Genomic DNA, 23,104 nt, shown 5'->3' on the forward strand with positions numbered 1-23,104 from the left:
ACACACACACACACACACACACACACACACACACACACACACACACAATTTAAAATAGCACAGAAACAAAATCCAAAGTCTTCCTCTCACCTACAATCTTCCCAAATGAAACCATTGGTAATAAATCCTTTGATTCATTGCAGAAAAAAGTATGTGCGCATACCAGCAGATTCGAGTTCTTTTCAAATAAGCTTGTATTGATTTTATAATCAGAAAATTGTAGTATGTATGCATTTAAGATGTGGGCAGTTTTATTGTCAACCCCTGGAGGAACAGGCTTGGGTCAAACAGCCTGTCCCCATCCCATTGGGGGATGATCAGGAGCAGAGGCACTACCAGTGGAGGGGGGCTGGAATCGGTTTTGTGGCCATTGGCCTGGAATGGGGAGGGGCTCTAAAAGGCACACCTTTCATTGGTCCTCGGTTTCCTCATCATAGGAGTAGGACAGATCTTGAGCACTGTACATCTTATGCTGGAGCAAAAACCAGCATTAAGAGACTAATGTTGATTCCTGAGTTCAAGTATTGCTGGTGTCTGCTGGGTCTCCATGAGCATTGCTACCAGTCACTTTTCTATGTCCTTGAAAACATTCATCTTCAGTTTTTCCCAAGGACCTCAACTCTCTTGATTTCTCCAGTTCCTCAAAGCCCCACCATCTGGATCCAGCTTCCTCACTCTTCCTCCAAACCAAACTGAGCACATTTTGTTTTCTTTTGCTCTTCCCTGTCTTCCCCTAGTTCTACCCTAACTTCCCTAGAATTTAGGTCATTGATTGCACAAAAAACAAACAAAAAAAAAAGAAAACAGGGAACCATGGGGCTGAACACTCATATTGGGCAATACATATAATGTTCATAAAATTAACTGGAAGCTGTCTCTTGATGCAGTTCCCTACTCACTGAACTCATGTGACTTGAATAAATCACCAAGACTCTTGATGTTCTGTTTCGTTCTATGTGCAGAAAGAGAACATTATATTGTCTTTGGTTGACAGTGGTCAACTCTAGAGAATCTTCCATTTCCTGAGTATGGGGGAGAGGCATTATGGGCAGTTCACAGCAGCACTGGATCCGGGAGTCCCTATCTCACGGTAAGGGTTGAGGAATTTCCTGGGAGCTGGGGTTAAATGGCAGCAGCAGTCTGTTCTGTGGCCTCATTTTGGACGCAATGCCAAGCTTTCATCCACAAACTCACAAGTTCATGTTTTTATTTAGAGTGTGGGCATAGCACGGATTCAAGGTCAGAAAGATTGAATTGGATCTTACTCCTTATTTTCCAGCTAAATGACCTTGTAAAGGTCCTCAGGTTGTCAAGTCTCAGTGTGTTCTTCTATTATACAGGTCTAATCTTTCTTTCTTCTTTAGATAGCTGTTGTGACAGTAAAATGAGGTCCTTGTAACAAAAGCACTTTTCAGACTCCATGATGTTAGAAAGCTGCAAAACACCTTCTTCTGAGTCCAGGGACTAGAAAATGAACTCTTGTGTGGTAAGAATGAAAAGATTCCTTTCTTTTATTCATTTAACAAACATGAAACGTGTATTTATTCATTATATACCAGGAATTCTTCTAAGTACTTGACAAACAGTCACATATTTACATTCTCCTAATCACACAATGATAAATATACAAATGTTGTTCCTGTTTTCCAGATGAGAAAACTGTGGCATAGAGAAGTTAAGTAACTTGCCCAAAGCCACAGCTGGTAAGTAGCAGAGCCAGGATTCAAACCTAGGCACTATGGCTCTAGAGCCCATGCTCTTCACCATTACATCATGTTACCGTCTTTGCTTGTGATGTTTGGTTGAGCAAAGATAACTTAAGACGCACAACATACTGACAGTGAATCTTAGTCCTGTCATTTAGCTGTGTGATCTTGGGAAGGTTAATTAACTTCTCTGAGCCCTTACTCCTTTATCTATAAAATGAGAATAAAAATGCCCATATCAGATAAGTTTTGCAGAGGTTAAATTGAGGCACATTGTCTAGCACAGACACAATAAGGTACACAAGGTAATATGAGTTGGATTTGTAGGCAGGGCCTTACCTGAACTCAGCCTTAACCACTTACTTGGTTACTGGTTGATTCAGACTTTTCCGTGTTCTGCCCACCAGCCCACTGGGTAACCACATTCTTCCGAGTGTGAAGGACCCTGCCCATACCCATTCTAACACTTTTGGAGTGTCTGCCTTGCAGAGCGGGGTAGGGAAGCTCTCGTTCACAGGCTTGGGTTCATCTAACAATTACAATTTTTCAGGCCCAGGGAGTCGGCTCCCAGGCTCCTGTTTCCTTTGGGTTCCAGACAGCCAACAGGGCCCCACACTTCTCTGTCCACCTCCTCTTCCAAAAACTTGCTGGTTAATTTTAGGGTTGAGGAGAGGCTCTGACGAGGTCCTGCCCACGTGGGGTTAAAGTTACCAGTGGCCTCTGCCTCTGGTCAGGCTCGCTGGGAACAGCAGCAGTCACTTCCCGAAGCTCAATGTGGGCAGGAGCTCGGCCAGGGCAGTGGGCAGTGGTTGAACACAACATTTCCAAGATGTTGGGAGCCCTGCCTTGGCAGACCAGACCCACAGCCCACATTTTTGCAAAAGAGACACTGTCTTTTATCAGGCATAGCCTGATGCAGTTGTATTTTTCGTATCATTTTAACTCCAGAAATGGCCCAGCATTTACTACTGCAAAAACTTAATCATGTCTGCCTTACCTGAGGCCCCTTTAAAAGATAAATGCTGACAGATTATCTCAATAATAAGGAAAAAGTCTAGTCACAGTTCTTTACTCTCCATTAAAGGTCTCACAAACCATTTATTGATTTTTTTAAAGAAAAGAAATTGGAAGAAACATGTACCAATTAAGAATAAAACTAACAATTTATTGCCCTTAGATCTTTAAGGCAAAGTAGAAAAACACTTGCTTTTTTTTCTCCCCTATATTGAGACATAATAATTAGGCAACTATGTAAATAACCTTATATTAAAACCTGAGACAGCCTGCAGTTACTCAGGCTTCTGTACTGGATCATAAAGATCAGTTATTGCTCCTGGGTTCTCTGATTTTTGCAAAGCTTTTCTTTCTTTTCTGAAGGGCTCTTAGAAAAATTGTTTCCTTCTCCACTCTTTTGCTTTGAGCAGGCTGATGATAAGCTCATCTTCTCACTTGTTTGTAAGTTTACTGAATGAGCTCTAGGAGATTCTTGTTTGTTTCTGTAATCCACAAGCCTTGATTGAGCACAAACTATGTGTTGTTCTTTATATTAGACGATGAACATTGCTACCGAGAAACACTGAGCAGGAAAAGAGGACACTGAGAATTTCCAGGACTGTAACACTAAGATGATGACAAATTTTTCATTGAGGTAGAAACTAAAAACAGGGAAAATATTTTGGTACTGATCTGTCATGTACATGTCTGGCCAGGCCACCCCATCTTTTTGTGTGTGTGTGTGTGTGTGTAATGATTCTCTGCCCAATAATTATTTGTTAAATACCTAAATAAATGTCTCCCTCCATCTGAAAATTAAGCACCACCAGGGTAGGCATTTTATGTTTTTTACTGATGTATCCCACACACTGACAACATACCTGACACATAGCAGGCCCTCAGTTAATATATGTTGAATGAATAAACAGTTGTCCTCAGCTGATTGGTCTGTTTGACATTCAAAAAGTTTTTTTCCAATAACTACTTTAAGTCAGAAATTGACCTAGGTGCTAGAAACACAAATACGATTGACATGGGGCTGCCTTTTCTGATCTTTCAGACAAGGGAGGAGAGGGAGTTGATCAAGCTAACATAAAACTATACTGTAAGTGTTAAGTTAGGAGGACTTTGAGATACTCTCTTGGAGAATATGATAGGATGCTTCACTAAGACCTGTGGAGTGAAAGAATAGTGTTTAGATAAAGAAAGGATTGAGATGAAGTGAGCAACTGAGTTCTAGGAACTAGAAGAGGCGGGTTAATGATTGGAAGTGACAGAAAACAAGGAACCAGAGAAATGGAGGCTGCCATGTCTTGGGTGAGAAGCAGGGAGTGGTGACATGAGGCTGGAAGAACAAGCAGAGGCTGAATTGTGCAGAGCCTCACATGGGTTTGGATTTAATTTAAAGACAGCATGAAGCCATTGATTAGTTGCCAGGGGACCAATGAGGGCAAATGTCTGTTTTGGAAAAATTCCTCTGGTTTCTAGGTATAGGATGGATTTAAAGGAGAAGGCCCAGGGCAAGAGGCAGCTAAGAGGTTCTCCTACAACCTAGGGGAGATGTGGTGGAGACATGGATAAGAGTGGACAGACTGTGGGCTGGAAGAACTAGAGGGATTTATGAGAGAAAGACTAATGGGTTAGGGGGCTAGAGAGAACTCATAGTGGTGGGTGACTCAGGTTTCTGGTTTGGTCAACTGGGAAGATAGTTTGAAATAGGTCAGGTGCAGTGTGGGAGAGAAAATTGACATCAAGTCCATACTGAGTCTTGAGAGACCGAAAGGTTTATGACGCCACTGAAATAACTCTTCAATTTACTTTGAAGACAGATGGGTGAGAAGGAAGAAAAAATGCAATTTAAAAAGTTGTGTTGACATGAATGCACATCCACACCAGACATCTACAGATAAAGGGCATGGATGGATTGGTGACCTGCATTGTGAACACTGGTGTCTACTTTGTCCAAATTCAAGAATTTTATCCAAATTTCTATATTACCCTGGAAGAATAATTTAAAACATTGTTGAACTGAGTGCAGTGGCACAAGCCTGTAATCCCAGCACTTCGGGAGATGGAAGAATTGCTTGAGCCCAGCAGTTCGAGAGCAGCCTGGCAACATAAAACAAAAACAAAAACAAAAAGAAAACATGGTTGGCCCTCTGTATTCATGAGTTCCACATCTGTGGATTTCACCAACTGTGGATCAAAAATATTGAAAACAAATTGGAAAAAGGATGGTTGTATCTGTACTAAATACATACAGACTTTTTTCCTTATTATTCTCTAAACACTACAGTATAACAACTATTTACATAGCATTTACCTTGTATTTGGTATAAGTAATCCAGAGAGGATTTAAAGTATATGGGAGGATGTGCATAGGCTCTATGCAAATATTATACCATTGTATATTAGGGACTTGAGCACCTGCAGATTTTTGTTTCCACAGGGTGTTCCGAAACGAATCCCCTGGAAGATACTGAGGGACGACTGTATTGTCTTGGATAGTCTCTGATGCTATAACATCAGTCATCTTTCTGTGGCTGAGATTGGGGTGGATGAGAAAGAAATTGGGCTTACTGTATTTTTCAGTACACCAAACCTCTCCTTGCTTTATGAATTATTTCTCTTTATTCTAATAATTTTGGAAGTATAATATTATGAAGTACAATATCAATATTGTACAAGGAATAACCCCTCACTTAGAATTCATTCATTCAGCCAACCATCTGTCCACTCACTAGTCATTTTCTTTCTTTCTTTTTCCTTCTTTTCTTTTCCTCTTTTTTTTTTTTTTTTTTTTTGAGACAGTCTTGCTCTGTCACCCAGGCTAGAGTATAGTGGCATGATCTTGGCTCACTGCAACCTCTGCCTCCTGAGTTCAAACAGTTTTCATGCCTTAGCCTCCCAAGTAGCTGGGATTACAAGTACCCACCCCCACACCTAACTAATTTTTGAATTTTAGTAGAGATGAGGTTTCACCATGTTGGCCAGGTGGTCTTGAACTTCTGGCCTCAAGTGATCCACCCACCTTGGCCTTCCAAAGTGCTGGGATTATAGGCATGAGCCACTATGCCTTGCCCGAGTTTTTGATCTGTGTCTTTGAAGACTTGGCTCCAAAACAGCCCTTTGCGTCCCTGCAATGTCTGGCCCATGCCTGTTTATTCCTTGCTTCCACTCCTCATCCTATGTCCTTGTTTCTCTGAACCTAGAAAACTTCGAGGCTCAACATTCCCAAGGTGTGGAGAGAGCTGCCACAGCTCCCTTGACCCACAAGATCTTCTAGCTGATGCAGCAGGAGTTTATTTCACTTGACTCCAATTTAACTGTCCTGAGCCCCTTCTTTATATTGCCAAGAGATTTCCTAACAGATAAGTAACCCGGCGATTCAGGCAATTATTCACGTATTCCCCCACATCATTAGTTTTATGGAACACTGCCAGGGGGCATATTTTTCTTTCCTAGGACTCCTGAGAATAAAGGAAATGGAACTCTTACCATGAAGTCATATTAAGGAGTTTATTTCTCAGAAAATACCCCATAGCACTTTTATAAAATCTTGTACAGATAGACTGCATTTAGGAAAAGGATTATTTTTACCTCACCTGCTGCCATGGGAATTGCTGTCCAGGCCTCCTGCCTTCCAGGGCATGGCTTCTAAAGAAATTTGAGGGTATCTACTGACCACAAAGGGGTACCCATGGTTAGTGTAGGGAAGACATGGTTTAGGCTGGATCTTGTTGGGTTTGACTAGGGTGATATAATTTAATCATCCAAACCAGGATGCACTTTGAGAGAGAGGGGTGCTATTCTTAATTATACTGACATAACAGGTACAAATCAGAACCATCCAGGCCTATTGGGACGTGTGGTTACCCTAGACCTTGTGCTCCTACCACTTACTGAAATTTTTTTCCATTGGCCTGACCAATAAAGTAAAAACCCAAAGCATTCAGCCAAATTGGGCAAAATATTAGCATTACAACCTAAAGTCGTAGTTTTCTTCCCTGAACTGGAGAACCAGGAATGATGGGGTGTATCAGCTAGCTGTTGCTACAATAATGCTGCACAAGGAACCAACACCAAAACCCAGTGTCCTGAAGCAGCATTTATTCTCACGTTTCTGCATGCAGGTGTGTTGACATAGGCTGGGCTTGAATCCAAGCCCAGGTTGGGTCCAACTCTGCTTCACACATTTCACCTTCTCCACAGATCAGTGGGCCAGTTCATGCAGGTTCTTCCCATGCAAATGGTAGAAGCAGAACAGAAGCTTATGAATGGAGACATGTGACATCTCCTAATACCAAGGCTTGAATGTGGCACATAGTTCACAGAGTTACTTCTACCCACATTTTTTTAGGCAAAGCAAATCCTATGGACAAGCCCAATCTCAGTGGGGCAGGTAAATATACCCTGTCTTTGTGGGGAGTACACCAAAGGCACAGGCAGAAGACAAAAGTACAGAAAGACATAAAGAATAGGAACAATAGTGCAATCTACCGCAGGGAACATTCGGCAAAAGGGATTTTGCTTTTCTCAGCCCAGGCCTCAAGTACTAGGGTGGCTGAGTTTATTCAACCTGTTGCATGCTGAGAAAGTGAAGCAAAGAGAACACAGGCCCTTCGGTCTGCTAGAGGCAGGTAGCTGCCCTCACAAGCTGACCACACAGAGGATGCTGAGAAGTGGGCTCACTCTGAGAATAGGGATGCCCAAAAGAATAGAGGACGGAGAGATTGGGAGGAAACCCCACGATTCAGAATAGCAGCCCTGCACTGGCAAATACGATGTAGTGAATGGAAAACTCTTTTTATTCACCAATCAGATTAGTCATTTCTCCTTTCACAGAATGGAAGGGGCGAGGGAATGAAGAGAGGGATAGCAAGTGCTCAGGCACAAAGTGCTTCTTTCTGAGGAGGGGAAGCAAAAACCCTTTATGAGGTTCAAAGGAAAAACGTTTCCAAGTCACAGGCATTTCTGCATGGTAGCACCAGGTGGATATTTTCCATGTTGTGAATACTGGCCTTCCCATTCCTTTGTTGTTTCTACAGTTCCTTTTGGACAAGCTCTGCTGTGAGCTTGGTGCCCTGTGCCATTCAATCACTTCCTACAGTACCCCCATCCCTGCCACAGTCAGGCCCTGAGCCTTTGCCCACCTGCTGTCAGAGCCCTGTGTGTCCTCCTCTCAGGTAGGTGATAATGGCAAGTGAAAGCTTTTAATCAGACAGATGAATCATGCTGATTATACCTAGTTTAATAATGGATTACCCCTCCCAGGGAATCTCCTGTCTAGGGTTTAAGCCAATTAAAGGGCTCTGGGGGACAGACTGGCTGGGGCTTCAGGATCAGAGGAGGGCAAGCTAAGAGGAAGCACTGGGGAAGGGGATTTCAGGGCCAACCACATCTTACCCTCCAGATGGAACGGGGTTCTTTCCATGTTTGAAGGTGGCTGAGACCTTGGTGCCTGGGGTTAATCACATAGATGGATTGCTCAACGTCCACAGAGCAACCAAAGGGATAACCTGTGGTCACCAGGCCGTGTAAATTCACCATTATTGTCTCCCCTGCTTCCATTCTCCTAGTTCTAGTCCCATCTTTTATAACTTGAGCTCTTGCAATGACTTTCTAGCTGGTTTGCGTATTCCACTATCTAACCTCTATATAGGGCATCTAGAGTTGTCTTTTCTACTTTTTTTTATTATTTACATGGTTAGGAAAAAATGTTTAAAAATACAGAAAAGTGCAGTGATATTATAGCTAATATCGATATATTTGCTACCCCAAATCAACAAATGCTTTTCCCGTATTCTATTCTTTCTATCTATCTATATTGAAATAACACACATATGGAAAAGTACACATATCTTAATGTACAGCTGTTGAATTTTCACAAAGTGAACACATAACCACGCTACAAAAAGAAAAGGAACATTAGTAGCCTCTCCTTTTGCCTATTTCTTGATATTCCCCCACCTTATCTGATCAAACATAACCACTCTCCTCAGTCTAATAGCATGGACTAGTTTGCCTATTTGTGGAGTTTACATAATGCAGTCATACAAAGTGTGTTCTTTGTGTGTTGTTTATTTTAAACCTTTTTTGAGAAAGACATTTTAAAAGATAAATGATAAGTCACCTGCATTCTAATTCTTCTAATTCTTTTCCTTCCCCAAAGGCAACCAGAATCATAAATGTAATAGCATATTTAGTTTATATCTTTATATGTTTACATATTTATATAGCATCACTTTGGATGCATTTTGTTTTTATTTAAATAAATGGTTTCGCAATATATGTACGTTCTACCACTTGCTTATTTCACAGAATGGGCTTTGTAAACCACACAATGGGTTATGTGACTCTCTTTCCTTTTTAAACACCCCCACCCATGCCTCTCCAGACCGTTAATTCCTGGAAACAGGAGGAATGTTTTGATTCTTCTTATTCTGTGATTCCATCACTGTGGCTGATGCTTTATAAAGATGTTTTGGGTCAATGAATGAATCAGTGAACCAATGAGCAAAATTTCCCACTTCACAAAGAACTTGAAAGTCCTAAACAAATACACCCTTCTCTACTGACCCCCTTTTGGAGAAAGGTGTCCCCTTTTTATCTTTTATCTTACTTTTATTTATTTATTTTTTTGGCTGGTTTGTCTAGGAAACTCTCCAAGACTTAAGCCAATCAGCAAGCCCAGCACAGAAATTTGACTTTATAAAATGTTCCTTCAGAAGAAGTAAATATTTCAGAACTGTGTACAATCTTTGCAGCTTTGCTCCTGATCTGTTCTTCTGGAACAGGGGATAGTAGCATTCTTCCTAAGGTTTTCTAACTATAAACAGAGAATTATCATAGTGATATAAGGAGATTAAAACATTAAATTCACATCTTGATAAATTGATAAAACATCAGTCATCCTTCAAGTTATGAAGCCCTGGGGTTTCTGTTGAATTCTGTTGGCTCTTCCAGGCTCTGCAGAGGTAAGATCATGACCAGAGGGAGAGGGGTCACTGTTGACATTCTGAAGGGACATCTCACAGCCATGCTGGGAAAAGGAAAACTGGTCCTATCTGTCCAGCCTAACTACTGCTGATAGCACCAAGACCCAAGGCCTCATCTTCTCTCAGGACCCAGGTTCATCCTTCCTATCTCCTCCCCCTCCCCCAGAGCTCAGCCACTCCCTCACTGGGGTAGCATAAGGGAAATATATTCATTTTAGATTTTGATTGAAATCTTGGTTATGTCACCAACTATGGATGATCTGGACAAGCTTGTGACCTCTCCAGTCCTCAGTGTCCTTAAGTGTGCTGTGGCTATAATGCTACTACTTCACAGGTATGTTAGGAGAATTCAACTATTGAGTGGTGCTGGATGTGCAAATAATACGCAGTATTTTTCTACTTGCATATACAGGTAGACAAAGGCTAGAAAGAAATACAATAGATGTATTAGTGCACATGCATGCATATTATATGTGTTCTTGTGTCTAATTTTCTTTCTAAATATTTTATCCTAAGTATTTCCAATCTTTTAGTGAGATTGAAAGATACTTACATTGTTTTCCTTTTAGTACTATATTTGTTATATTTGTTTTAATACTATATTGTTTTTGATAGTTGCATAATATTCTAACATCTGGTTGTACTGTAAGTACACCTAACCATTTCCACATTGTGAGCCATTTTGTTTATTTTCAATTTTTCATCAAGGAGAGTTCTGTGGTCAATCCCAACTGATTTTTTTTCTTTTTAATCTTTTGCAAACAATGTGCTTTTTATTATTTTTGCTTTGCTTTGTTTTCTGCCTGGGATACTTATAAGTTATTTTTTTCCTAGCTATCAAGCTGTGGGTTTCTTTTCTTTTTTTAAATAAATTATGATTTGTGCGGAGTATACCATTTTGTTTTGCAATTTTAGATCTTTTATTTTCAGTTCAAGAATGTTCTAATATAGATTTGATTGGTGTTTCAGTGTCATTACTTTTTTAGAGACTTTTTAAAGGAACACTAATCTTTTCTTTTTGTAAATTGGATCACTTTTCTCTATTCTTCATATATGCCATCTGTTTGCTCATTATTTTCAACTCCAGATTCTAAAAGATATGTTTCAAATTTATTATTTCTCTGAAACTCAGTTTTCTGCAGTATAGGTTCTGCTCTTTATTGGTTCTAATGTAAACTATAATTCTAAGAGTACATTAATTGTTTCTCTGCCTTCTTTGGTATCTCAGGAAGACTTTCTTCACCTTAGCCTGCATTTTGTTTTGTAGTTTGTTTCACTTTTTATCTCCTTTTCTTCCCTAGAAGCCATACTTTCTTGTAATTTATAGAGAACTACACACACACACACACACGCACACACACACACACACACACACAAACACACATGCAAACACACATACTCAAACACTCACATACCTCACATACGTGTATATATGTATATATATACATTTTTTTTCTTCTACTTTTTAAGTAAATAAATTCAGAGACATGCTTTTTCTTGGCATCTTTAGGCAAACTACAGTCCATGGACAAAATCCAACCTATTCCTTGTTTTTGTAAATGAAGTTATTAGAACACAGATCCTCTCATTCATTTATGTATTGTCTATGGTTTCATGCTTTTACACTGCTGTGTAATTACAGCAGAGACTGTATGGCTTACAAAACCCAAAATATTACTATCTGGTTTTTCGTGAAAAACATTTGCCAACTCCTGTGCTATTTTCCTCTGTTTAATCATTGTTAAATGGAAAGACATACTTCTAAATCCATGGTCTGCTTCAGGAGACTATAGATCCTGCCGTCTCTGTATTTTGATAAATTTTGTATTTATCTGCTGTCTCTGTATTTTGATAAAGTCATTCCCTCAGACTTAAGTTAGAGCAGAATCTGATCCATCAGGGTACTCATTTAGGGGAAACAGATAATATCCTCATAGTAGGGAGTTGATAAAAGATTTATTAAGGAATCATTTCCAAGGGTGTGGGAAGAGTTTAGCAGCTGTAAAAAGGGATCACACAGGCTGGGTGTGGTGGCTCATGCCTGTAAGCGTCTTTCCTATCTTAGCACTTTGGAAGGCCGAGGTGGGTGGATCACTTGAGGTCAGGAGTTCGAGACCAGCCTGACCAACATGGTGAAACCCCGTTTCTACTAAAAATACAAAAAAATTAGCCAGGCATGGTACTGGGAGCCTGTGATCCCAGCTACTTGGAAGGCTGAGGCAGGAGAATCACTTGAACCTGGGAGGGGTAGGTTGCAGAGAGCTGAGATCAAGCCATTGTGCTCCAGCCTGGGCAACAAGAGCAAAACTTCTTGTCTCAAAAAAAAAAAAAAAAAAAAGGAATAGAGAAGGGGATGACACAGTACCCCAAGTCTAGTAACTTGTAAGGCATTTGTACCTACCCTCAGCCTGAAGGATCAAGGAGAGGAGATAAATGCTACCAGAGCCCAGAGCATAGCTATATGGAAAGCTGCCTGCCAAGAGTTATAGCTTTTAACAGAGAGACATCTAAATTGCAGTGACCAGTAGGGAGGAAGCCAGAAGCCACAGCAACAAAGGCCTCACTTCACTCTGGACTTCAACACCTGTCCTATAGTGTAATTCTAGTGCTCTCCAATTCTGAAGTCAACCAGAGACCGAAGTACAAGGATTCCTTCAGCCTAGATGCACTTCAATGGTGGTTTGGATAAAGAAAATGTGGTGCACATACACCATGGAATACTATGCAGCCATAAGAAAGAACAAAATGCCGTTTGCCACAACATGAATGCAGCTGGGGGCTGTTATCCTAAGCAAATTAATGCAGGAACGGAATATCAAATATGCAGTATTTACTGCACGTTCTCACTTATAAGTGGAAGCTAAACATTGAATACACATGGACACAAACAAGGGAATAATAGACACTGTGGCCTACTTGAAGGTGGAGGGTGAGAGAGGGGAGAGGATTGAAAAACTACCTATCAAGTATCATGCTCATTACCTAGGTGATAGCTTTTCTGTATGCCAAACCCCCACAATGTGCAATTTACCCATATAACAAACCTGCATATGTACACCTTGAAACTAAATTAAAAGTTAGTTGGAAAGAAAAAAAAAGACAAGGAGTCCTTTACTGTATGCCCTACAGGTGTGCCTTCTAGGGGGCATGCATAGAGTCAGGGAGGGTGAATAAGTAAAAGATATCCATCACTTGGAGTTGATGTTTGCAGGCTCTAGATCAGAGCTATCCAATAGAAGTTTCTATGATAATGGAAACGTTCCCTACCTATGTTGTCCAATATGCTAGCCACTAGCTACATGTCGCTACTGAGTCCTGGAAATGTGATTATGAACTTAGGAATTGAATCTTTAATTGTATTTAATTTCAGTTAATTTAAATTTAAATAGCCACATAAAAGTAGTGCCTGTTATATTGGACAGCACAGCTGTGGATGGATTCTATTTTCCTTCATGCACTGGCTACAATGTACTTTGCTGGACTGTTGTGAGAATTTTTGTTACCTGATTCTTTGAGTGTGAAACAGATAATTTATTTCTGGGCATTCTGAGATAGTCTCTCTCTCTCCCCTTTGGTAGAAAGAACATCTGAAACCTCACAACCTCTAAGAAGCATACCTTCCAGGCCGTGTTTTATGACTTTGCCTAATGCCAGCTTCATAGCCCATCTTGGATCTCTTCCACTTCCCTCCATATGACATTGCAGTCAGATGATAGTCTCTAAACTGAAGTAGAAAACCATTCCTGTTCATCTCCCACTTATGAGTGAGAACATGCGGTGTTTGGTTTTCCATGGACACAGAGAGGGAACAACACACACCAGGGCCTATTGGGGCGAGGGGAGGGAACTTAGAGGACAGGTCAGTAAGTATCCTATTATTATTATTATTATTTTTAGGAAATAAAAAGAAAAAAAAAACATTCCTGGTGGTTTCAGGGAGGATGGCTTTAGGAAGCTCTTGGAGCATACCAGCGGGGAGGGTGTCTGTTTTTTTAATCAGCCTAGATCTGGAGTCTCTGCTTGTGAGCTAAGACTCAACAGTGCCTGCCAACCTTGACACTCTGGTTCAGAAGTCAGTATGCACCAACAAGAATATTATTTTTATCAGTTTCCTTTCATGCTATAGTTAGTAAAACTTTTGCTTAGAATTTGAGACTCGGTTGATTATGTTTCTTAGCTCCAAGAGTGATCGTGTAGGTAATTGTCCCTTGGTATCTGTGGGGAATTGGTTTCAGGAACCCCATAGATACCAAAACCTGTGGATATTGAAGCCCCTTACATAAAATAGCATATTAGTATTTGCATATAACATAAGCCCATCCTCTAATATACTTTAAGTCATCTATAAATTACTTGTAATACCTAATGTAATGTGTTATATAAATATAATTGTTGTTATACTGTACCTTTAAACATGTTTTACTTTTTATTGTTGTTTTTTTCTTCCTTTTGAATATTTTTGGTCTGTGGTTGGTTGAATCTGTGGATATAAAGGGCTGACGCATTTTGGTGGGAAGCTGAGAGAGGTCATATCAAGGATGGCTCTGTGGGTTCTGTTACCTCCAGAGCCTCCCCTCACCATTTCTTCTTTATGATTGTCACTGTTGCTGTTGAAAACAGATCATGATTTTGAATGTGCATAATCTCAGGTCTGATGCAGAATTAGTAGAAATTGCTTGATTTTCACACAGAGACATTAATTACTATTTGTTTTACATTTGCATTCACAGGTATCTGAGGAGGGAAATTAGCATACTTTGTTGTTAGGCCATTATTAAAATGACAGTCAGGAAAATATTTGAAAAATATTGTCTTTTTTTTTTTCTGTTTTCCTCTCTGGCATTGATGTGATTGCTTTTTTTTTTTTTTTTTCAATCTTGTCTGTAACTTACATTTGTTGCAAGACTTTGAAATTCCAGATACGTCATGAAGAACATTTTGGGATGTTGGTACTTACAACCAAATCTGCAGTGCTGGAACTGGAGTTCCCTAATGACTTTTGCATTTGTGTGTAAACAAGCCAAACCAGTCCAGCTATTCAGAACTGGTGAATCAGAGGCACCTGTGAAATAATAATTCATTGCTTAAACCTTTAGAGGGACACATCCAATACATTTAGCTGGGTGCTTCCTGAAATCGGGATCTGCTTATAGTCGAGCTGAGAAGGCCAAACAAAGGAAAATTGCAGTCTTTTCATCAATGTACTAACAAAGAATCCTAGAACTGGAGTTTGACAACTAGGATTCTTGGCCTGGTGATGCCCCTGAGGAGCTGAAGAAACTTAGTTGAGTCACTTTATCTTTTTATCTGTCAAAATGGGACTCACTCCAGTGTCTTAGATCAAAAGGGGTAAAGAAACTTGATAGCTCTGAAAAATAATATAGATTTGGCAGGTGACTGCAGCTGCAATTTCTAGTTTTGTTCTTATTCAGTCTTTTGCTACGAGGGTAAGATTTGGCCCCACTTTTCATGTGTACCCATACTCTATGCAGCCAGACTATGCCCTGGCAAGGTTGGGCACTGCCAAGAGTCTTTCCTGTTCCTCTGTGTTTCTCCTGTGACCTTGAGCTCCATTAAGAAAGACAATCTGGGAAAATAAGAACCTTCATTTTAATCAGTATTAGAAAAATTAATTAATTCAGTAAGTTTCATTGAACATCTGTGTTCATGGTTCCCATTCTTAGGGAGCTCACATTCTAGTACAGTTCAGGATATGTGTATTTTCCTCAAAGATGGGAAGATATGAACTGGTTAATTGATTGACTGGTTGGTTGATTGATTCATTCAATAATCATTTGTTGGGCCTCTTATGTACCAGGCCCTGTGCCAGGCACTGGTGATTGGAAAGTGAATAGGGTAAGATACCTATCTTTAGAGTTACTGAACTCTTCATATGCTGTGCATATGAATCCCTTGAAAATTGTCATGCACTCAGAGTTCAGGATACTCCCTGCTTTGATCAGGCATCTGAGTTTAGAATCTGTATTTTGAACAATCGGAAACACTGCTCTGGGGAATGCATATGCAGCAAGGGACACATATGCAAACATACACATGCACACAGACACACACAAACACACATGTACACAAACAGACACACATAAAAACACACATGCATATATACCCAACCACACAGAAAGTCACAAACATACACAGATACACACACACACAAACACACATGTACACAGACAGACACACATAAAACCACACATACATCTATACCCAACCACACAAAAGCTCATGGATGCAGACATACACACACACTTACACACACATACAAACAAACACATGATCACAACCACCTGCATACACATACACACGAACAGATGAAATCAGTGTGGGATAACCAGGAAATATTTTTCAGAGCAGGATTTCACCTGCTTAGGGGAAACAGGCTTCTTAATTCCACCTGGTTTCCTGGGCCTCTTCTACATTCAGCCAAGGATTTCCTGTCCCAGGCAGTGAAACTTGGACATCGATTAAAAAAAATAAGTTCCAATAAAAAAATTAGGTTCACACCTCACTATAAATATGCACATTTTATAGAAAAAATATAGATACATATTATTATAAATTATGCCATAAACTTGCTTCCCTTCACTGCAAATTTTTTGGAAAGAAACCTGCTTTAAATTGCTGTATTATTTCACACTCTTTTTTGACATGTCACCATTTATGTAACTGATAAATTATTTTTGGATATAATTTTAGTAATGGCTACTTGCTACTGGCTATTTACTGAATACTATTTACTAAAATTGAAAATTTACTTTATGGCAAGTATCATGCAAAGCTCTTTCCATGCATTATCGCATTTAATCTTTGCAGCAAATTTATGAAGTATTACTATTTTTCCCATTTTGCAGCTGATGCAACTGAGGCTTAGAGGTGAAGTGTCTTGCCCAAGATAGCACAGTAAACAGTAGCATTTCTAATTTTCGCACTCATACACATGGCAGTAAAATGCCCATCTTTGGACGTAAGTCGTGGTCCCTGTGCTTGATTCTTTTTCTTATAATCAGATCCTGAAAGGGCACTGCTGTGTGATTCTGTACCCCATCTTGGGCAGACCCTGCTTCCTGATCTTTTCTCTTTTCTCTGTTGCCCTCATTGCCCCAGGATCCCAGAGTTTTTCAGGCTCCACAAAGGCTATGCTCTTTCCTTCCTTCATTTCTGTGACTACCTTTCTGCTGCAGATATAGGGAGGTGAGTCTGGGCTCCACGGACCCCCTACCACCCACTTAGCCTCCGATGTCTCTTTGGAAAGCCACATGTAAAGGCCAATAAGATCAGGTCAGGGTGACACCGTGACAAGGTGTCAGCACCTATGGCTGTACCTGGGTTGTGACAGGCACCTGGGGAAACTTTCTCCATGACCCCTGGGTGGTGACTGACAAACAGCATCAATCACCTGAACAGTGGGGCCATAACCAGAAGGAAATGTTAAAGGCGGCTCTGAGAAAGCCCTCAGGCCTCCTGCCACTGTGAGCCCATGGGACACTGGCAGTGAAGAGACTTTCACAGGCAGAGGCAGCAGAAGCTGGGATTGCCTTTGCAGAATAAGAACTGGTTAATGCTAAATGCTCATCCTCACCTCTGGGAAAGCGATCTCTCACAAGGCAGTTTGAAAATACTTGGTTCAGAGCCAACAGACATTTATCGAGCACCAACTGCATGCCACTGTGCCCAGGATTAGGGTCCGCAGGCTCCTGTGGGACACTGGGGAGGATTGAATGAAGGAATGGAATGTGGGGGCCTCTGAAGCATTTTTCTAATTGGGATCATTTGTCTCCCTGCAAGTCTCAGGCCCTCATTTGGACTTGGCTGGGGATTGTGTGGGCAGGGGAGGGGGTGGGTATTGGGGGAGGAAGTCATCATGAAATTAATTCTCTGCCTCTCCTCTCTGGAATGTCAATAATGCGCTGAGAACAGTGGGGAGTGCAGTTGGCTGTCTGTGCTCCCTTCCCAACCTGGGCTCAGAGCCTCTGAGCCTCCTGACTGTTTTGGGGCTTCTAGGTCTCCAGTCTTGTGACATCCCACTTCTTGTATGCTACTCCCCTATTGGAGAATACAGTTATGTTCCCTGCTTTCATCATCCTTCAGGAGGAGACATGGCCTGCCCATTGTCAGGGTTTTCATCATTAAAACTCTTAGAGGTCATTGGATGAGATATCTGCTGTTGGCGATAAAGTCCATCTGCTTGTATTCCAGATGATGACCCTCTGGCCAATAAGGGAGGCCAGGTGCCCGATCACTCTGCCCAAGGCTCACTCCAGCCACATGTTCATGCTGCCTTGCTCTAGTCCCACTGACTTCTCTTTCTCTGCAGCCAGCCTCTGAATGGGCAAGGCAGCTGGGCCTTTATGCTACCATGTGCTGGAATGCTCGACAACAGCCTTGAAATAGTTCCCATTTAGATTTGTCTCAAACTCATGTGACCTTATGTGTATACACTCTTATGGCAGGAAAAGGGCCTTCCCATGCTCGAATCAAACATTTCCATTTTATGGATGGGGCAGCTGCAGTGTGGATAATTCAGGTACTTACTTGAGATCACAGAGCTAGAGCCACGAGTGTCTCGTAGACCAGTGCCTTCTCGAATTCCCCATGAGGGCAGGCACACCCAAGCTTTGCCTGATTCTCCTGGGAGAGAGCATGGGTGTTTTTGGGCTCTAGATCTAAAGATATAGACTGCAGGTGCTTTCCCCTATGTCTGATGCTTATAGAAATCATAGAGAAAAGCGTATGGCATGTGGGGCACTCTTTACGTTGTGTGGAGGAGAGTGTTCCAGTCCCAGTCTTCTGCTCCAGGAAGCTCTGAGCCGATGGCTTAGTGAGGGAGGTGCTCAACAGAGAGTAAGGGAAACTCCTTGGATATTAGGAACTGCAGGACTTTGAGGATGGAGATGATAAGCTGGGGAAAAAAGAGGGCTGTTCTCATTCTGTTTGGTGTCCATAATTGCTGACAATTGAGGTGGTGAGGACACCTTCCAATTTACAAGTACCAGAATGAATCAGTCAATCGATAGGTCTATATAAACATATCTATATCTATCTATATAATTTTTTAAATTGTAAAAGGAATATATGCTTGGAAAATGCAGAAAATAGAGAAGGAAACACGCATACTTTTGACACAGAGAAACATTATTAACCTTGTAGCTACATGCCCACAGTTCCCTATATATTGTTTTACTCACTGGAGCTCATAGAGAGTCTATCCTTTCATATCCCTGCTTGATCCACTTAACAAGCACATTTCATGTTATTCTAAGTTCTTTATCAACAATTTGCCTTTTGGTTACATACTATTTTGCTATTGTTTGTTTAATGATTCAATGAATATCAGACATTTGGGTTATTTCTATTTTTTTCGTGTGTGTGATAATGTGGTAGTAAAACCCATCTTTGTACCCAGAGCTTTTATACATAAGTATCTAATAATAATTATTACACCTCAGTAGCTATCAGAGATCTTAATGCTTTTAAGTTCTTTTCAGGAGACTCCTAGAAATGAAGGACAACTTCACACAGGTTGATCAAGTTCCTAATACACTGCCAAATCATTTTTTAAAAGGTTCATTCCAATTTTCCATCCCACCAGCACTGTTTGAGAGGTGCCTAAAGGGGCACCTGAGTAGCTATCCAAGAAATACCAGCACATAGTGTTGAGGAGGGTGGGCTCGGAGCTCAGACTGTCCAGGTTTGCACCGTAACACCTCCAGCTTAGCAATTTTGCAGACTGAGGCAAGCCATTTAGCCTCTGTTTTGTTTTTTTTTTTTTAATTTATAAAATGGAGATGTTATAGGACCTCCCTCATAGGGTTGCTTCAAGAATTAACTGTTATTGCACACAACACACTTAGAGTGGTGCGCATAGCAGGCACTCAACAACAACAACAAATAATAATAATAATAATAATGTAGGAATTGCCAAGGTCTCGAGGACCCAAGTCCTTGGTTCATGCTCCTAGAAGACATGTGGAGGAAGGGCTGACCCTGTGCTCAGATGGAGTCAGAGCACATGCTCTCTCCCTGTACATTCTGCTGAACAAATTCTTATAATTTAATCATGACTTTTAATGTTTGAAATGGTGGCTTTTACATTTTACCGAAGCGCTATTGCCGGCTGCTCTGTGTTATACTCCCTGTTTATATTGCAATGCAAATTATTCCTGGTGTAGAGTTTACAAACTGCACTTCCATTATTAATAAGGTTATGATTTCCCCCATTCCACTCTTATCTCTATTGCTTGTGTAATACATAATTCATGCTCACTACCCTTCTCTGGTCTCAGTGCCAGGGCACAGCGGTCTCTCTCTCTTTCCTGATGATGGCAATTGGTATTCAGTGACAGTATAATGACCATGTCCCTAGCTTCAGCTCTCTCAAAGGTGTTCTCTGGAAGGACTCAAAGGCAGAGGTAATAGAAGCCCTGGACCATTTATGGCCACTCTTGAGTTCCAATTCTATTTGAACTTTGAGTCCTAGGCAGACACATGTAGGACTTCCCAGGGAACTAAAATGGAATTTGCCAGTCAGGAAAAAAGTGGTACCTTGGTTGAGGATGGGACAGAGGATTGCTGATAGGACTGCGGTGTCAGGGAGAAGGATCAGTGCAGCCTGTACCAGCTGACTTCTCACTAGCAGAGTCTGAGTGTGTTTCTGGATAAGACAGAGTCTTGGTCCTCACCTCTTACCTGTTGAGTGTGTCTTTTTGTGGATAGGCAGGTAGGCAGGATTTCACAATCCCAGCTTGAAATTTGAGCCTCTGCTCTATCCTTTCCCATTAAGAATAGCCACTGAGGCTGAGTCCCATAAGAAAGTCCCATAATGGGGTGGGACAGCCATCTGCTTAGGAGCGGGCCTCATTTACACATGCCTGAACTTAGGAACGGAAGACAGGGCAGACTTCTCTGGAAGCTTTGGGTGCTTGGTTCGAGGGGGTGCAGTCAGCCAGAGGATCAGGAAGGTCTCAGAGGAAACTGACGTGAGGAAGTGGAGGACACTGCACAGGCTACTTAGCCCCCAGGACTGAAGCATCTGGTATCCGGACGATTGTCCTCCTAAACTGCAATGCCAGGCCGTCTCAGTGTGGGGGACAAGCCCAGCACAATTGCACCCCCAGATGGAAAGAAAATATTATTTGATTAAAATTTCCCAAAACTTGGAAGCCCTCCATTTTCCTAGAGGGGAGGGTCCTGAAATTTCTGCACATTCTTTAGGAAACTGTTCTTTCTCACCTCACTGGTCATTGCCCCACTAGTGCTGACCCTGTCACTGTTTTAGCTTAATGCCTAAGTTCCCAAGAGGCACTTCACCCATGGCAACACCTCCAGCAATGTAACTCCCCTATGTGAAGAACTCATTCTCTTCTGTGAAGCCTGGGTCCAACTCTCCTGGGGTGGGTGGGGGTATTAGCGATACAAAGTGTCAGCCACAGAACTTCTCTGGCTGATGAGGGACAGCAAGGGCCCAGGGTGTGGGCTGAGCTCACAGGTTATTCCTTTCCAGGATCTCCTAGCAGTACCCAGAAGCTGGGAGCAGCCTCCATTCCCCTCTTGCTGGAGAGTCATAATTCCCACAGTCCGGGGCTGACAGAGAGGCTCATGATTCCCCTCTACTAAAAGTCTTAATGTGTGCCACCTGATGGGCCAGCTCCCCTGGGTGGGGTCACAGAGGAACCCCTTGGAGATGTTGCTGGGCAGTTGTCTTCCCACAGAGCCACCTTCTACCCTGACATCAGAGTGTCCACCAAGTTCGAGAGAGCCCCAGAGCCTGTTTCTGGAGGCCGTGGTGGGGCACTCTGGGTCTGTTTCCTCACCACATCCCTGATATGAACCTCTTGAGAATACTCAGAACCTACTCCGCATTTCCCCACAGGCTTTGAACCCCATCCTCTCCTGGCTCAGGTCTTTTCCTTGCTGTCTCCACTTTCTCTTTCTTCTTCTGCTCATCACAAAAGCATGCCCACAGTTACCCAAGCACACAGACGTAGTCACAAGCAAATACAGGTGCATACATCATACACACACACTCACACACAGAGGAATGTGTGTAGAAATGGCAAACCCAGGTCCTCAGGAGTAGAGGCAAAGCCACACACAGGCACATATTCCTATTCCCACCAATCTGCACGGGAGCACACACACACACACACACACACACACACACACACACACATCTGGACACGTGTGCACCCACTATGCAAATATACAGAGGCACGCGAAAGCGTGCACCGTACCAGGGACAAGGGCATAAACACACACAGGCTCAGGCCATGCTCACTTTCAGGAAAGTGGGCATCTTCCCCAATGATGGGGTGCTCCGTAAACCACTGCCGACGTCTTCAGACTCACTCATACTTCCAGGGCCCCGAGTAACCCACTGAATCATGAAGCACTTTCCTGTTTAAGTTTATTTTCTTTTGGAAAAAGGGAGCTACTTATTTCCAAGAAGTGGAGCCGGGGGAGTCTGCTGAGCCGCTCTGTGGCTGGGGACAGCATTTTGGCATCCTTTCCTCCTGAAGCGCTTTGTTTACACAGATCCTGTCTCCCGGCTTCAGGGCCCTAAGCGCCACTGCCTCTGCCTCTGTGCTCCACCGGGGCGAGCAGGGTATTACAGCTGCTGTTTTCACAGCTTCTATTTACTGGCCTCAACCATTGCACAGGATCTGGGAATGACTTTTGCTAGCTTCTTTGTGTGTCTTTGTTGCAGTGAACCCCAAGTTTCTCTTCAAAGAATGAGTATGTGAGTATGTTCAGCTCTCCTATTCTGTAATTCTCTATTTTAAAGTTTAGCTTCCTTGTAATTCTAGTAAACAGACTTCTCCACCGGTTCATCAGTGGTTCACATCTGCTCCCCCCGCCTCCCCTGACTCATCCCGGTCACCTGATCAACCCTGGCTGCCTACCCTGACCAGCCCGTCACCGTCCATCCTGCCAAAACACCCACCCTGCCACTCCAGCTCAGACCCCTGCTCCTTTTAAAATAGTGGGGATTAGTCTAGCTTGTGTGGTCTAACCCTAGCCAATAGGGGATGACACAGCAGCAGGGACGACACCCACCCCCCCATCATCCCCTGTCCAACCAAGCGTGCAGCAGGCATCATTGCTCTGTCCGTGGGCCCCGCACCCTTCTGTAGAAGTAAACTGCCTCGCTGAGAGGACATATCTTCAAGTGCTATTTCTTTCGGGGCATCAAAATTTTACTTACAACATATTAATTCCTAGATGCAGGAACTGACAGCCAGCTTAGAGATTGCTCTTTAAGGCCCATCAGGTCTGGATGTAAACAGTCTCCTTTGACTACCTGAAGCAATGACTCTGTGCTATGAATGCTGCTTTACATGAATTAACCCCCAGGACGGAGTTTTGTGCTTTCTTTGTTTACTGCTAATTCCACAG

This window comes from Sapajus apella, unplaced genomic scaffold, assembly GCF_009761245.1.
Source record: "Sapajus apella isolate SASKATOON/1434 unplaced genomic scaffold, GSC_monkey_1.0 scaffold33, whole genome shotgun sequence".
NCBI classification, from domain to species: Eukaryota; Metazoa; Chordata; class Mammalia; order Primates; family Cebidae; genus Sapajus; species Sapajus apella.